This window comes from Dermochelys coriacea, chromosome 3 (genome assembly GCF_009764565.3).
Source record: "Dermochelys coriacea isolate rDerCor1 chromosome 3, rDerCor1.pri.v4, whole genome shotgun sequence".
Classification (NCBI taxonomy): Eukaryota; Metazoa; Chordata; order Testudines; family Dermochelyidae; genus Dermochelys; species Dermochelys coriacea.
The window spans coordinates 145706534-145722982 of record NC_050070.1 but is presented as its reverse complement, the minus strand read 5'-3'; positions in this window follow the sequence as shown (position 1 = coordinate 145722982).

The window sequence follows — 16449 nt, the reverse complement described above, 5'->3', positions numbered from 1 at the left end:
AGTCAGGAATATCCATTCTATTCAGCACAGCTTATTTCCTCAGCCATTTAAAGAAATCAATCTAACCCATATCTAGCTAGATTACTTACTAAGTTCTAAGACTCCATTCCTGTTCTGTCCCCGGCAAAAGCATCACACAGACAGACAGACCCTTTGTTTCTCCCTCCCTCCAGCTTTGAAAGTATCTTGTCTCCTCATTGGTCATTGTGGTCAGGTGCCAGTGAGGTTATCCTAGCTTCTTAACCCTTTACAGGTGCAAGGTGCTCTGGCCAGGAGGGATTTTAAAGGTGTTTACCTTCCCTTTATATTTATGACAGTAGGTATTTCAAAATTTATTAGGAAGGAACCCGGCTTCCAATCCTTCCCATTAATATGTATCTTGACTCCACACAGGACCCCTACCTTTCTATTCCTAGCAATAAGACTATAGCAATTACTCTGGTGTTTGGACAGATTTGTACAATAGGCTTCAGCCACATCAGCTCATCTTTATTTAATAAAAGCTAAATGAAAGTGACTTGCTGCCTTCAGGTAAATTCCAGAGGCATTCAAATGATTAAGTTTTTTAAGTCAATTATCCTTTTAAAGTGCGATTAGCTATGTTCAGAAATTTCCATAAATATAATTTGGTTAAGGAAAGACGGTACTGCACTTTGATTATGATAAAAATATTCCAGAATTTTAAATTGTCCAGGTTATTACAGTATTAAAAAATAAAACAGCTTGAAGACTGGTTGAATTTAGAATGTATGTGCAAGGGAAAGGATAATGAACTCCATTTTGATACATATTGGTTTAGTTTTGTATTATTTAGAAATGCATATTGGTGCCCATTGCTATAGCATTGGACACCCACTATCAATAACAACATTTTTGTCTCCTGTTTAAAAGAATATGTGTCTTTTCTTTTAAAAAATGAGGGTGTTAACAGAGCTTGTTGAAAATTTTCTATTGAAATTGTTTTCAGTGAAAAATGACTGCTCTTTCTAAATAAAAATGTCAGTGAATCTTCATTTTATTTGAAATTTTTCAGTTTTTTCAACCCAACGCTCCAGCATTTTTCATTTCTTTCCAAGATTATCATGAAAAATATTTACCATTTTCCAAACGACTCTGCTTGTTAACACAAAACCCCATTCTCTTCCGTGTTTTCTATTCCCCATGGCAGATTCAAATGTGGAGAATACTTGTTTCTACAGGGGTTACCAAGAATTAATCACTAAGGCATTGTTCCTGGGCCTGTGGAATGGAATCTACTGCAAAAACTGTAGCATGGGGTTGTATTTATGCTTGCAAGATGCCCTGTCCTCCCTCGTCACACCTACTGTGAAGTAAGGTGACCTTAATGTAGATAAAAAACTAACCTTTAGTGTATATTTATATTTTAGTCTGATGCTCCATTTTGTACCTCCAGCCTCGTCACTTACAATTAGAAGATTTTCAAGCTTGTTATTGTTGAAAATCCACAAAGGCTCAAAGTTAAAGGTCAAATACAGGAAAAAAGTTACAGTATTTCCTCTCAATTTGTAGAACTGAGTGTATTATATGAATGACTATTGTAAATTGCTAGTTTAATCCTTCTGTTTCTGTCTTCCTTTCTGTTCATTTTCTCTGGGGCACTTGGTCTCTGAATCATGATTTTATGTAACCGTCGACACAACTCTGCAACCTTACTAAAGGCTTCCTTGGCTCTGCCAGACAAACCAGTCATTTATCCAGTGTTGTGTTCCAGCTCAATGGTGCACAGTTGCTTTAATCCCTTACAGCAGCATCTTTTGAATAAGGCTAGGTGCATAGTTATAAAGTCTGGGCAACAACTGTAATAGATCTAGCTAGCTACGCATTGCACCCTGGATATCTGTAAAGAAATAGAATTGTTTTATATTGCTTAGGTTAACAACAAAAATGCAGTAATATGTAAGATTTAAAGCTAGAAAATCATCTGATTCTTCTCCTCTGCACAGTATAAAGCAGCTTCCTGTTTACAGAAAATATCTAAGTACTTCGAGGCACATATGTAGCATGTGTAGAGTAACCTAGTAAAGCCCTTTTGGAGTAAATTGAAGTATGAGGATTTGGACTAGCTGGGGATCTGGCTGTTTGCTTCTATTTCAATTTAAACAGCATATTTTTCTCCTTTTTCTGACCCTTTCCCCCATGCCAATGGTATTTCTCTGGAACTTAAGCTAACTGTTTGAAGACTGAGTTGTGGGGCCAAGACATCAAACATTCTCAGCACCAAACTCTCACTTGGAAAGTACCAAACCATGGAATTCACTCACACCAGATGTATGAGAAAACCCAAATCTGGCCATATTCAGGCAAGTTGTATTTCTTTCTCCAGGCTCTTTGTCATCTATTTGCACTAACACCCACTTCCATTCAGCTTCCTGAAAATATTTTCTAATCTCTATGCCCAATTCTGCAGCCCTTACTTGCCTAAGTCAGGGCTATTCATGTAAGTGAGAGCTTCTGTGACAGGCCTTCTCACTCATGTAAAATTGGGGTACTACGGGGAATTATGTTTTTTCCCTCGCCAAGCAGAGAAATATTTTGCATATAATTTAAGCCATAGAAAAAGAGCCCAGATCCTGTGCTGAAGGGTGCAATATAAAAGGAATTCTCTACAATATATTTTAACTTACAACGACATCTTCCTATGTTGCTGTATTATGATTTGCACTTTTCAATCAGCTACAATGCAAGAAAGTTCACAATGAAGAAATATATGTATCAGAAGTAAAGCTGGGCAATTGTTTTTGGCTAATATTGAATTAACCAAAAATGCACCAATGCTATTCACCGGGGAGGGGGGGAGGAAATGGGGGGAGGTAATGGACGGAGGCACCAATATTATTCATGGAATTTGGGTGAATTTGGCAAATAGTTTCAACTGATTTTTTTAAATGAAATGTCAAAAAAAATTGAATTGACATTTCATTTTAAGATAACATTTTGAACTGATATTAGATGATTGGGAGTTTTTATGTGAACAAAATTGTTTGTTTTTGTGAAAACCATTTTTCCCCGGATTTTTCAACCTAGCCATTAACCCAATAACCCAATTATTTGCACAGCTCTAAGCATGAGCGATGAACAAATCTAAAGTCCTACTGCTTGTGAATTATCACATACATATGTACATTAGTGGAAACTGTTAAAGAATTTTGGAGGTACCTCATTAATAGGATCACAAAAAAATCCCAGTTTATGAACACTGCCGATTCTGCATTATCTTACCTATGTCTTTTTGCAAATTATCTGCTCTTATGTATTAAATTTAAAAATAGAATAGCTGTATGTTTCTCATTTTTTCTGTTACCCAGATGACTTTGACAATGCAAATCAATTAATTGTTGCAGCTTTGCATAAAATTGTCCCAAGCCAAACACTATGTCTGTGTACATATGTGCATAGGGAAAGCAGATGTAACATTTCTTTACTAATAACATATTCTCTTCCAATGTGATAGCACATGTAGCTAAACTCTCCAGATTGCATTAAGTCATAGAAAGCATAGAAAATGGGTTTTATATTGGCTTCAGTAGATTTACACCAGGAATAAAGTTGACCTTTCATGTCTAGTAGAAGAAATAGCAATAACTAACAACATTTTTGTGGTAAGGACATTGGCAATGACATTTGGTGAAGACACAGAAGCAGACTTGTATCTCTGCTGTACAGTACCCCTCACTAATATAAAGATAAACTGATCTATTGTTACCTTACTATTGCTGATCTATTGCTACTTTCTTCATCTCTGTATGCAACAGCATTCATTATCTTGTTCTTTTATGCATTACCCAATTTTCCAATATAGCCTAATAGCTATAAAACTTGTCCCTACAATTTTGTCTTGAAATAATTAAACTGTATAAATAATATTAGATATACAGTTCCATTTTTACTACTAAATTGGTAATTTCTGGTCCATCTTGATTTTTTACACCACTAGTTAGTGTCTAGATTTAAAGTCCTATTTTCTTGTCACTCGATATTGTACATCTCAGCTTTTGGCCTAATATAAGCATCCAATGTGTTTTACTTTTTCAAAGTAAGCAAGGTTGTTGGGCCATTTTGAAAACAAAAACAAAAACAAGCATATTTCAGGCTTAGCATAAGCCTTGTGAAAGGTCAGTGGGGTGAAATATGTCCATAAAATGGTTAGGGTTATGGGGAAAATTATTCCATTCCATCCAAAACTGTGGAAATGTGTATTTGCATAAATGGAAAATATTCTGTGTGTCCCCACTGATTTCTCTGCTCTTGATCATGGTTTGGATTGCACTGGAGCTCAGGAGTGTAAGGGAGAGGGATTCCATCCTTCTCTTTACACTTGTCCATGTTTTCCGAGACCAGGCACACAGGGATACTGGGGTGGTGAATGCTAGTTGCACTGCTGCCTTCCCTGAGCAGAGGAACAAGCTGTGAACAGAAAGTGGGAGGGTCTTGGTTCAACCCCAATGTTCCAGCAAAGACAGCTGATTTGGCTTGGGGGGTTTGTTGGTGATAATTTGCTATTGAAATTAACAAATAGCAAATTACTACTTCCCTGGAGTGGGGGTGGGGGGATGGAGAGTATGAAGGGGGCAAATAAAAAGAGCCTACATTTATTATTTTTAAGCCAATCACATGATTTGACAAGGGGGCTGATTCATGCTTTTTGGATGCTAGAGGTTGGCAACACTGTGAAGCTGCTAGACTCACAAGCATCTGTTGCTGTTATGAAGTGATTCAGCTTCTCTAACTTTTTCCTCTCATACCTCTCAATTTGCCAAGGCCCAAATGTGGAACACAACATGTGGCAAGACCCAAAAATGAGGGATACAACAAATTATTCATGCTGGAAACTTAAAACACAGTGGGATTAATTCCTGTAACATAAATAACTATTTGTAACCTCAGTTTCATGATTCCTTTCTGCTGAAAAGAATTTTCAGCAATAACAGTGATGAAGACATCAAATTTGAGCGGAATCATAGATAGCTGTGGGTCTCCAAATGAATGTCTCTTGAAATAACTGATGTCCTTTTAAATGGCCTCAGATTTTCTAGTAGAGGCATCTAGATCCCTCCTTTTCAAGCTATATATTTATCTAGGGTATTATACAGACCCCTTTCCTTTAGTATCCAAACACCTCACAATACCGCTGTAAGGTACGAAAGTGCTATTGTCTCCATTTAACAGATGGGGAATAGTAGTTTAAGTGACTTACCCAAGATTACACAGGAAATATGTGGCAGAACAAGGGATTAAACCCAGGTCATCCAAATCACAGGCTAATACCCTAACCACTAGGCAATTCTTCCTTTAATATAAAGGTCCTGCAGTTCATAAGTCAAAGGCACTAGCGGTCAGGGACTCCCCACACCTTGGCCCTCCCCTCTCTTCAAGATCAACCTTAAATCAATCAATCAATCAGTCTAAAAATAAACTTGGAGAAGTAAAAACACAGGAAAAGGAGTCAGTATTTCTGGTAATCATAGCTGCCTAAAAGTTGCAGTTCTGGTTAACCCATCTCAAGAAAGGTATATTAGAATTGGAAAAGGTACAGAGAAGGGCAACAAAAATTATTAAGGGAATGGAACAGCTTCCACATGAGGAGAGATTAAAAAACCTGGGGCTGTTCATCTTAGAAAAGAGATGTCTCAGGGTTGGATATTATAGAGGTGTATAAAATCATGAATGGTGTGGAGAAAGTGAATAAGGAAGTGTTATTTACTCCTTCTCATAATACAAGAACTAGGCAATGAAATTAATAGGCAACAGAATTAAAACAAACAAAAGGAAGCACTATACACAATGCACAGTCACCCCATAAAACTCGTTGCCACAGGATGTTGTGAAGGCCAAAAGTATACCTGGGTTCAAAAAAGAATTAGATGAGTTCATGGAGGATAGATCCATCAATGGCTATTAGCCAAGATGATCAGGGACATAACCCCATGCTCTGGGTGTTTCTAAGCCTCTAACAGCCAGAAGCTGGGGCTGGATGATGGAGGGAAAGGATCACTTGATGTTGCCCTGTTCTGTTTATTCCCTCTGAAGCATCTGGCTCTGGCGACTGTCTGAAGGTATGATACTGGGCTATGTGAACCATTCGTCTGACCCAGTATGGCTATACTTATGTTCTTAAAGAACAACAATAGATTTAAACAAAGGGCACTGATCATGGCGGGGGGAGGGATAGCTCAGTGGCTGGAGAATCAGTCTGCTAAACCCAGGGTTGTGAGTTCAATCCTTGAGAGGGCCATTTAGGGATCTGGGGCAAAAAAAATTGGGGATTGGTCCTGCTTTGAGCAGGGGGTTGGACTAGATGACCTCCTAAGGTCCCTTCCAACCCTGATAATCTATGATCTTCAAGTCATAATAATTTGAAGACCTCTGCAATCTAGAAGAAAATCTGAGCTCTAGGGGTTTGATCCAAAGCCAATTAAACTCAGTGGAAAGTCATATTGACTTCAGTAGAGTTAGATCTGGACATAGATATTTTAGAAACTAAAGGTGCAATTAATACTTAAAACTACAGTAGTTAACATGTTTAGGCCCCTAGGCTGCAAACACTTAAATATTCAAGTTTTTATACCTGAGTGACTGAAATGATTAGTTACATTCAATCTAACTACTCATATAAAGATACTCATGTCCTTAAATATTTGCAGAAATACAGCTCAAGGGCTTGATCCTGCCCCTATTGTAGTCAATATTAAACTCTTACTGATTTCAGTGGCCCAAAGATCAAGGTCTAATCCTACCATATTTTATTTATATATCTCACTTACTCATAAACCAGATGCACATAAATCAATGATTAAAGCTTGCCAAAATACAGGGAATAAAAAAAAGCCAAGAGCTATATTTTTAAAAAGTTATGTGAATTTAGCCTTGTGCAATCTTCTTTGGTCCATAGATTCTGTTCAAAGATCGGGTGAATAAAAGGAAATGGCTATTAAGTCTTAATGAAGGTTTAAGGAAGCTATCAAGGGCAGCTACCTATATGGCTGGATGTTTAAAAAAAACCTGTCTAGAGAGTATGCTGGCTTTTATGCTTTTAAAACTAAAAAGTTTTTCGACATTATGAGAGTTGCTGTCGAGGAGCAAGTTCATTAAATTCAGTGTGGACCAAAAATGGAACCATGAAAATGCTCCTCTAAGGTTCATAAAACTACAAATGATAAAATAATGAGTTGTGTGTTGATGCGGGTTTGTCTGGCATTGAATCAATACCCTTCCTCTCTGTTCATCTGATACTTTTCCTTTTGATAAAAGCATGTTTATAACTGGAGGGATTCCGTCTCAGGCTTCTTCTACTCAGCTTGACTCCAGATTTCATCACTCAGGTACCTTTTTTCAGCATGCAGAAAAGCTATGCTGACTTGATCAGATATAAAAACAGGGGGTGAATGCAGGGTACCTCACAGATCCCAAGTCACACTGAAAACTTCTTCCTATACATACATTTATAATACCTTGCATTACCATACATTACATCATGTGCTTCAGGATTGGCTTGGTTAGTTTGTAGGAATCAATCCCTATACAGCATATTTTGTCTATACACAACCTGTGTGCAGTCCCCAGGGGGGGTCCCCAGACCCCTGGTTGAGAACTGCTGTCTATACCATGGGGGAGTACCCTAATCATTAGGCTAAAGGTTACAAGGGAGCTTTGCCACTCCCCACCCACCCTATATCTTTTGTGCAACCTCACATGAGTGGCTTGATGTGGTAAGCAAGCCTCTGAGCACACCTACTGGTTCTGGACCCCTGCATGTGACTTAGGCAGCTGAATCTGCCTGAATCAGAGTTTGTGAATCACTCTGGGGCTTAGGCAGGAGATAAGAGTCCTCGCACCTACAGTGAAGCTGCAGTGCATATGCCCAGTGGCAAGAAGTGGCAGCCAATCAGAAGTTTTGAGGATTGCAGTGGCACCTAAAAATAAGACTTGAACATTTAAGTACCTTCGTGAATTTTACCCCTGGCATTCATACTGAGGCAGTCATGCTATGAGGGAGAAGAGGATGGAATAGGGGAGCAGAGTATAGCTTCCACTATGGGTGTGGACTAGGATTTTTTGCATGACATGTGGTTAGAAGGTCATATCCCAAGTGAGTTGCTGATATTTTCCTTTACAGAGGAAGGAGTTATCTTAGAAAGTCGGTGAGGAACTTGTTTCGGTAATTTTGCCCATTCCATGGGATTATTACAAGGGAGAGGGATAATCTGGTTTTAAATTCCTAGTTAAAAAAAAACCAAACCTGCAGCACTTCACAAAGAAGTCTTCAACACAAAGCCATTTCATGTTTATACCTCTTACTGCAGTCTATTTTAACTTTCAGGAACTTTAAATGAGAAAGGTAGAGTTGCTGAAAAAGCAATGAATCACTCAAGCTGAACTTTAACACCCGTTCAACATCTAATTAGTTGAATTAGAGTCACTTTGCAAGAGAGTCAATCAATTCTCTAGCTTTGGCTGCCCCAATGGTTCTGAAATTTGATGATGTTATCATTACTTCAGAGGAGACACTCAGCATTTTAATAAGTGCATTTTTTCAGTACTTTTGCTGTGAACCAGAAGCTATCATAACTTAAAATTTTATCTGCAAAATACAGCCTCTCTTGGGGCAGTAGTGAATCCTCATCTGAAAACTTTTCATGGAACAGTCTTATTACTCTCACCTGGATCAAGAGAATTACTGTCAACTAGTCCTTCATGATTTGTGGGACCAAGGTAATTAATAGGTCAGAGTCTGAACTGAAATAATGTGTTTTCAGGAGAAGTTCAAAATGAATTATTAAAATTCATTGTTCACATACGAATTATGCTGAAATGAGAGTTCTTCTATAAGCTAGAAAACTAGCTTTTTATTGTACGCTTGATTATTAACATCCTATCAACTCCTTCAAATTTCAACTAATCCACTTGAAATTTCATGAGTGATCTAGTTCCGACGTGGAAGATTTCTGGAAACTTTGAGGCAAATCAGATAAAGTATTTGGGAAATATAAAAGTACAAAAATCAGAGGTGACTTCACTTCTTGAACATTTACCTAACTATTTTTGGCTCCTTGTAACTGCAAAAGGGCTTTCTTAAAACTACCCAATTTCTTTCATCTCTTTATCTTATTGAGAAGTGATGTTCTGTGAGCTATCAAATCATCTTCTTCTGCAGTAAAACACTGAAAAGATAGGTGGGAGGGGATCAGCAGAGAAGAGCCCTCATGGAGAATCACCCACATCACTGTACTGGGGAGGTTTGGCCCTCCTTCTCCTGGGAAATAGGTCAAAGGACCCATTCCAAATCCTATGGGAATCCAGAAAGAGGCTTAGGCCATCCATATCAGTTTTGTAGCTCCATTTTCCACCAGGGTTTGAGCAGCATAGCTCCATCCTTAGAGAAGAATCTCATTCATGGAAGGTGCTCTATATACAAGCTAATACACTCCCATGCTGTATTTGCTTTTCTCTGTGAAGTCTTTTGGGTTGGTGGAAGGATGATGCATGTTCCTTCCAATCTGTCCCTTTCTTCCCCCTGTCTGTGCAGTCTCTGACCCTTCCCTCTACAAGATCTCCAGACAAGAAGAGGCTTGTCACAGCGTGGCAGTGGCCCTTTAAGAAGGAAGGAGCCAGTACACCGGTGATTCATTAGCTGTCTCACATTTGGTCTTAGAAGAGGGCACCTGGGCCCTACAGGGGAGAAGAGTAGGGTGTGTGCAATAAGGAAAAGGGTAGGTGAGAGCTGTCTAGGAGTGAGAGGTTAGCAGGGGAGAGTTCCCACACATGAGAGGACTGTGAGAGTTCCTGGATGGTAGCTTTAGGATGTTCCTGGGGGAAAGCTGAAAGCAGGAGAGAAACAGAAGGGTGTATTGGCTGACATGTCCAAGCCAGGAATGGAAAAGGCTGAAGGTCAGAGATCAGCAGAAGGAGTTGCCTGCTGACTTCTATGTGGAGAGCCAAACCCGAGGGCAGGAAGCAACAAAGGGGTTACCTGCTGATGTTTCCATGCTGGAGCCAAAGGGCAGAGGGCCAGGAGGAGTGAGGGATCCTCCCCTTGTGGAGATGAACTCTCAGTAGAGAGGCTGTGGCTAGGTTCCTCCTGGTATGGGCAGGGTTTCACTCAAGCTGAAAGGGCTGGGATGGTTGTTCTGGTAAAAGGACAGGCAAGGACTGAAGAAGAGCCAGGGTGTGGAAGAAGATGCTGGAGTATAGTCTGTACTAAGTCAATTGACCAAAGCCTATGGGATTTTAAGGACTATACACACAGGAAGTGAGAAATGTACTCTGTTTGGGACTCTTGTTATGGACTATTTAAACTATGTTTTGGTAAAAAACTGGCCCAAGGAGGGTATTACTGACTGAGCCAAGAAAGCTTCCAATGGAGTTACTGGGGACCCTGAAGGATGGAACGTAAGTCAAGTGTACCTGTTCTGCCATGCCAGAGCTCTGTGTAGTATGACCAGATGTCCCGATATTATAGGGAAAGTCCTGATATTTAGAGGCTTTGTCATATATTGGCACTTATAACCCCTCAATCCATGTCCCAGTTTTTCACACTTGCTATCTGGTTATCTTAGCTCTGTGGGACCCAAGGAATGTATTGGGATTAAAATGTTGCAAGATGTCTAAACCTTCCTCCTGTGTGGACAGGAAGGCATCCCCAGGGCTGGCCTTAGGAGTAGGTCACCCCAGGCAATCGCCAGGGCGCCAGTGGTCAAGGGAGCGCCATGCGGCAGTGCAGAGGTGCATGTTGCCAGAATACTGTCATAAACTGCTCCTGGCTGGCAGGGGAGCGTCACGTGGGGGTGCATCCAGATTTCTCCCTGCTTCCTCCTGGTGGAAGAACATGGGGGAGGGAGCGAGCAATGATGCACAGATACTGCACACCCCCACAGCATTCCTGCTCATCTCCCCCCCCCCACAAGGGGCTGTGAGAGTGCGGAGCGAGGAGCAACACCAAGCACTCCATGCATCCAGGTCACTTTCCCCAGTTGTGCTGTGAGGCGAGCATCAGGAGCTGCTGCTCTTTGCCCTCCCCTTACACAGCCCAGGTGGGGAAAGTGACCTGGATGCAGGGAGTCCTGACATCTCTACTCGCTCCCCCGCACACAGCCTCCTAGTGGGGCATGGAGGAGCAGTGTTTTGGGGGCTGAGGTGAGCAGCAATGCCAGCTTCTCAGTGCATCCAGGTCAGTTTCCCACATGGATGCGAGGGGGCAGGGATAGGGGGGAGTGCAGGGGCTAGGGGCACGGGGGGGACAGGGGTTGGAGGATACAGGGATTAGTGTCACAGGAAGGGACACAGTGCAGGGGTTGGGGCACAGGAAAGGACGGGGGTGGGGTGCAAGGGTGAGTGGCACAGGAGTTAGGGATGAAGAGGGTGATGGAGTTAAGGGTACAGGAGGGGAATGCAGGAGGCAGGCGCAAAGGGGGCACAGTGCAGGGTCAAAGGAGGGGTGGGGAACCTGGAGAGCCCATGGGGGCCTGGGGCAATGGGGGGCACCCATAGGTACCAGGGGCAATGGTGGGGCATCGTGCCCATGGGGGCCAGGGGTGCCATTTTCCCTAAGGCCAGCCCTGGACATCCCCTTCATGTTTGTAAAATGGGAATCATAATATTGCTGTACCAGCCACCATGTTCTGGTGAGTTTTTTTTAAATATTTGCCAAAATATAGGGTTTCATTGAAAATTAATTTTTTTAGAGAGAAATGTTTTGAAAATATATATTTCTGTTTTTTAATGAAAACTTAATTTTTATGGAAAATTTGACAAGAACTTTTTTTTTTTTAAATCAAAACATTTCTTGGGAGGGAATCCCCAGCCAGCTCTGGAATTTATACAACCATAGAGTGTCCTTCCTTAGCTGTGCACTTTACATCTAAGAAAACTACATGCAGTATGTACTTCTGTGTGGAATGATTTTTCAGTAGGCCATAATTTGAATCAAAACCACCTGTCAAAGGACTCTCAAGGAGGTCTATTTTTATGCCAAATTTCAGTTTTCTAACTCCATCGCGTTAGGCTTCATTTCGCTCCTCTCATAGTCAAAAACACTTGAAAGGCTTTCATTCATGCGCTTCAGAACCATTCACTTTTGGGCAGGAACCCAAGGTGGAAAATTTCAACCTTTGAGATAAAAGTTTCAGGAATTTCTGAATGACTGTGAATGAAGTGAGCTGTAGCTCATGAAAGCTTATGCTCAGATAAATTTGTTAGTCTCTAAGGTGCCACAAGTACTCCTTTTCTTTTTGAAAACAAGGAGTTAGAATGAAAAGTACTTTGTGCCTGACCCATCATATTGTGGTTGCTGCAGTACATGCTGGTTACGATGACAGACTAGCACCATTTGTTGGGTGGGTGCAGCATTGTGGGGATTTTTCATACTGAACTATGAGGTCTATTCATATTCCTGCACTATACATGATACTATATGTTACAGCATGTCCTAGGTGGAATGATTTGAAACCTTAATCTCCCTTTGGAAGCTTTTGTTCTATCCAGATCTTCCCTTACCATAACTCAGAGCTATTCAGAGTAGAAAAAACATTTCACTAAAGTGATAATTGTACTCTAATAGAGAAATCTATCAAATAAACCTTTAAAACACTTCTATTTAGCATGAGTGTTTCTTGCTTTCGAGAATCAGATATTATGAGATAGGGCTGGAGGATGAATAAAACATAAGTGGAAATCTGATAGCCAATCATAAACCCCACAGAAGAGCAGGAAATGTAATAGTGACAGGGAAAGAAAGATTAGTATCTCAGACATCACACTCAGTTGAAAAAAATTAGGGTCAAAATCTCTGCATGAATAACTCCATTGCTTTCAATGGAATAAAACTAGCAGAGAATTAGTCTCTCCTCATATATAAACTATGGAGATCCACTGGGACCTAAATGTGGTGAAAAATGGGTGGGGAGGTGTGACACTTTATACCTCAAAATAGCACCCCAAATTCACCACTGTGTTGTGTTTATGATATGTTTTGTACAATGTATGCCTTGTGAGGTATCATTTAAAAAGTCTTTATCTGTTGAATATTATTATCCTGTTGTATTGTATGTACTATCATTGTATGTGAAGTATTGATATATGTGTTACTGATACATGTGGTAAGTGGAAAACACCCACAACTAGCCCTTCAGTGGCAACAAAGGAGCAACTAACAAGGCAGATTTACATCAGGACTGGCCATACATGTGTTAATGGTCTATCAAGAAGAATCCACTTTTCCAGAGGCTCCTTAGAGAGGGCACATACACAGTGGGGGCTATCTAACCCCATGTCACAGTAAGGCTCTTTGTAGCACCTGGATAGAAAGTATAAATGAGAATCAATGACATCACCACTTGGCCTCTCTCCTACCCCATCTCAACACCTGGAAGATTGTTTGGAAGACAAAGACTTGAACTGGGGAGATTGGTCCCAGGCTGAGAAGAAAATTCAGCCTGTTTATAAAGAGCTGTAAACTACCTGCAACATCCAGTGAGGTGAGAAAAGCTGTTCTGAGGAAAATCTTACTTATTCTGTTAAAATTAAAATTTAGACTGCAATTCTATTTTTATTTCTCATGTTATCACTGTTGACCTCTGTGCCTTACACTTATAATCATTTAAAATCTTTCTGCAGTTAATATACTTATTTAATGTTTTATCCTTACCAGGGAGTTTGTCTAAACTGCTTGGGGAATCTGCTCAGATTACAAGGCTGGTGCATGTCCACTTTCTTTTAATGAAATGGCAAATTAATTAATGAGCTTGCGCTGTTCAAGAGAAGGTCTTGAGCAACGTAAGATGGAACATCATTGGGGTACAAGGCTGGGGAGATTTGCTGGTGTCTTTCTGTATGATTCATAAGTGGTTTACAGAGCATTCATGCAATTTAGCTGGGCGTGTCTCTGCATGGTGTTGGCTGAGTGATCACAGCACCTGGCAGGGTTTTGCTGCTTGTCACTAGCACGGCATTATAAGAGACAGCCTAGGGAGGAAACTTAAGGTGGCACAGAAGTCCCACAGTTCCAGATTGTACGCTGGGGACATATCACAGAAGGATTAGTTTAAAAAAAATTGAGCATAAGGGGCATGAGATTGTCCTCCCCCAACAAAAATTTTAAAACCCTGCACATGCAGCCAGTAGAGAGAACAGAACAGAGTACACTACAGCCATATATGATCAGAGGGTGATGGGTTTCCCATGTAAGAACATAAGATCTGCTATAGTGAGTCAGACCAAAGGTCTGTAACCAGTATTCCAACAGGTTTCAGAGTAGCAGCTGTGTTAGTCATCAAGCGATCCAAAACTACTGTGCATGGTTTAATTCAGCAAGCAAATGGATCAGTTAAGAGTGGTTAGCAGTGGGCAAAGCAATCAGTAAATTTAAGCACATATCACTACAGACATCATTAATACTTTCTCACTTCCAGCTCTCTGATATGCCTCTCTCTATTAACATAGTAACTGAGCACTTCAATCTTTTACTGTATTTATCCTCACAACACCTTATGAGTAGGGGAACTGAGGATCAAAAAGGCTAAAGGCTAGATTTTTAAAGGTATATAGACACCTAAAGATGCAGATAAGCACCTAGGCACTTCTGAAAAATTACACTAATCACCTAGCTGCATCTTTAGGCACCTAAACACCTTTAAAATTTTAGCCCTAAGTTGCTTGCCCAAGGTCACGCAATCTATAGCAGAGCTGGGACTTAAACCCAGGTCTAATAAATTCTGGATTATTGTTCTAAACACTTGCCCAATCGTCCTTTATCCAGCTTGCTTCTGAATTTGCACAATTTCCACTGAAGTCAGTGCATCAACAGTTAACTCAAGGCTGCTTTGGGCTGCTCTCATTTAGGCCAACCACATCCACTTGACTAGCTATGCCTCTCCTACCATTTAAAGCATATGACATGCATTTTGCACACCCACATAAATACCAAAATGGTGACAATAACATCATCTTCCCATTGGACAGATAACCCTTGCCACCTCTGGATTTTGTCCTTGATGGCTTATAAATGTAAAGATTGTCCAAAAACTGGAAAGATGCTTTGACAGAGCAGAATTTAGATTCTGGTGTAACATCTTATTAAGATCAGGAGTAACTCTCTTGAGTTCAGTGGAGCTACATCTGTGAGATTATGACCAGCCCATGTAGGTGTTAGGATTAGAAAAGGCCTCATGAAAGCCTTCCAGCCACTCACAAGTATTTTTAGATTTTTCTGGTCAAGAAATAAAAACAAAAGTGAGGAGAGAATATTTAAATGCTGTTGCTATTTAGAAGATCTAATGTTATTGCAAAATTGTTACAGTTCTGTCCATTGCTACTATGGGGGCTGTAATGTCTCACTCAGAAGACACTTGAAAGCCCCTGCTTGTCACAGGGTATAGCTAGTGTATGGAGCTTGATCACCCTTGCGGAGCTTGGTTGCAGTCTTGATTTCAGTTACAAATGCAAATGAGCTCAAAGGTTTATTCCTATGATGCATAGGTTTACTCACAAAGTTTAGTTCACTATCTGCACTAAATTGGGATATTTTGCATCTTGTGAGCTGGCCAAGTGAAACACAAAACAGATCCATGAAAAATGGGATGATGTCATGAAATATAAGATGAGTGGTATCTCTGATGGTGCATACCACTCATTTCCCCCCACAATTGATAGACTTAGCTCAGGAAAATACTATGAACAAGGTTCTGATCTTTCTTTCACACTTTTTTGCATCTGTGTAACTTTGCTGATTCCAATGGACTTACTCTCTATATACAAAAATCAAGGCTCTATGAGATGCAGATCAGGACTGGAATAGATTTCTGGAGAGGGGAATGGGATAGGACCAGGGCCCTGATCTTTCCCACTGAGTGCAATAAAGATTTTTGCCACAGACATAAATTGGAGTAAGACCTACCTGGCCCTTGCAAACACATGGGTTATGTCTAACTCAGTCCAGTGCTATTTGTCCCTCACATGCATGGGCATAAAATTTACTCATACATTTTTTTGAAGGGGAAAAAAACATGGAAGACATAAATGCAGTTCAGCATGTCTGAGCTACTGGAACAGTTAATCTGTCTTCTCTCTATAAATGTAGGTATGAGGCTTAGAAAGAAGCAATGTGACTGACAAGAGTTAATTTAGTTTCCATTTGCTGCCTAGCAAAGATTATAAAACAGCAAAGCAGAAACGAAAGTTACAGAAAAATAAATTCATAATATACTTACAAATCAGTTTTCATGTGGAGAATAACAAACGTGTTTGAATAGTTTACCATTTTAAAAGATTTAGACATCACACTGGACAAAACATTTGCACTTAAAGGTATGAGCCAAAAACAATTAAAATAATTTCTTAACAATTCTCACTTTTCAGCATATTTAGAATAGTCCACTCAACAGGCCAGATCCACCACTGGTGTAGGACAGCATAGCTCAGTGAAAGCAATGGAGCTAC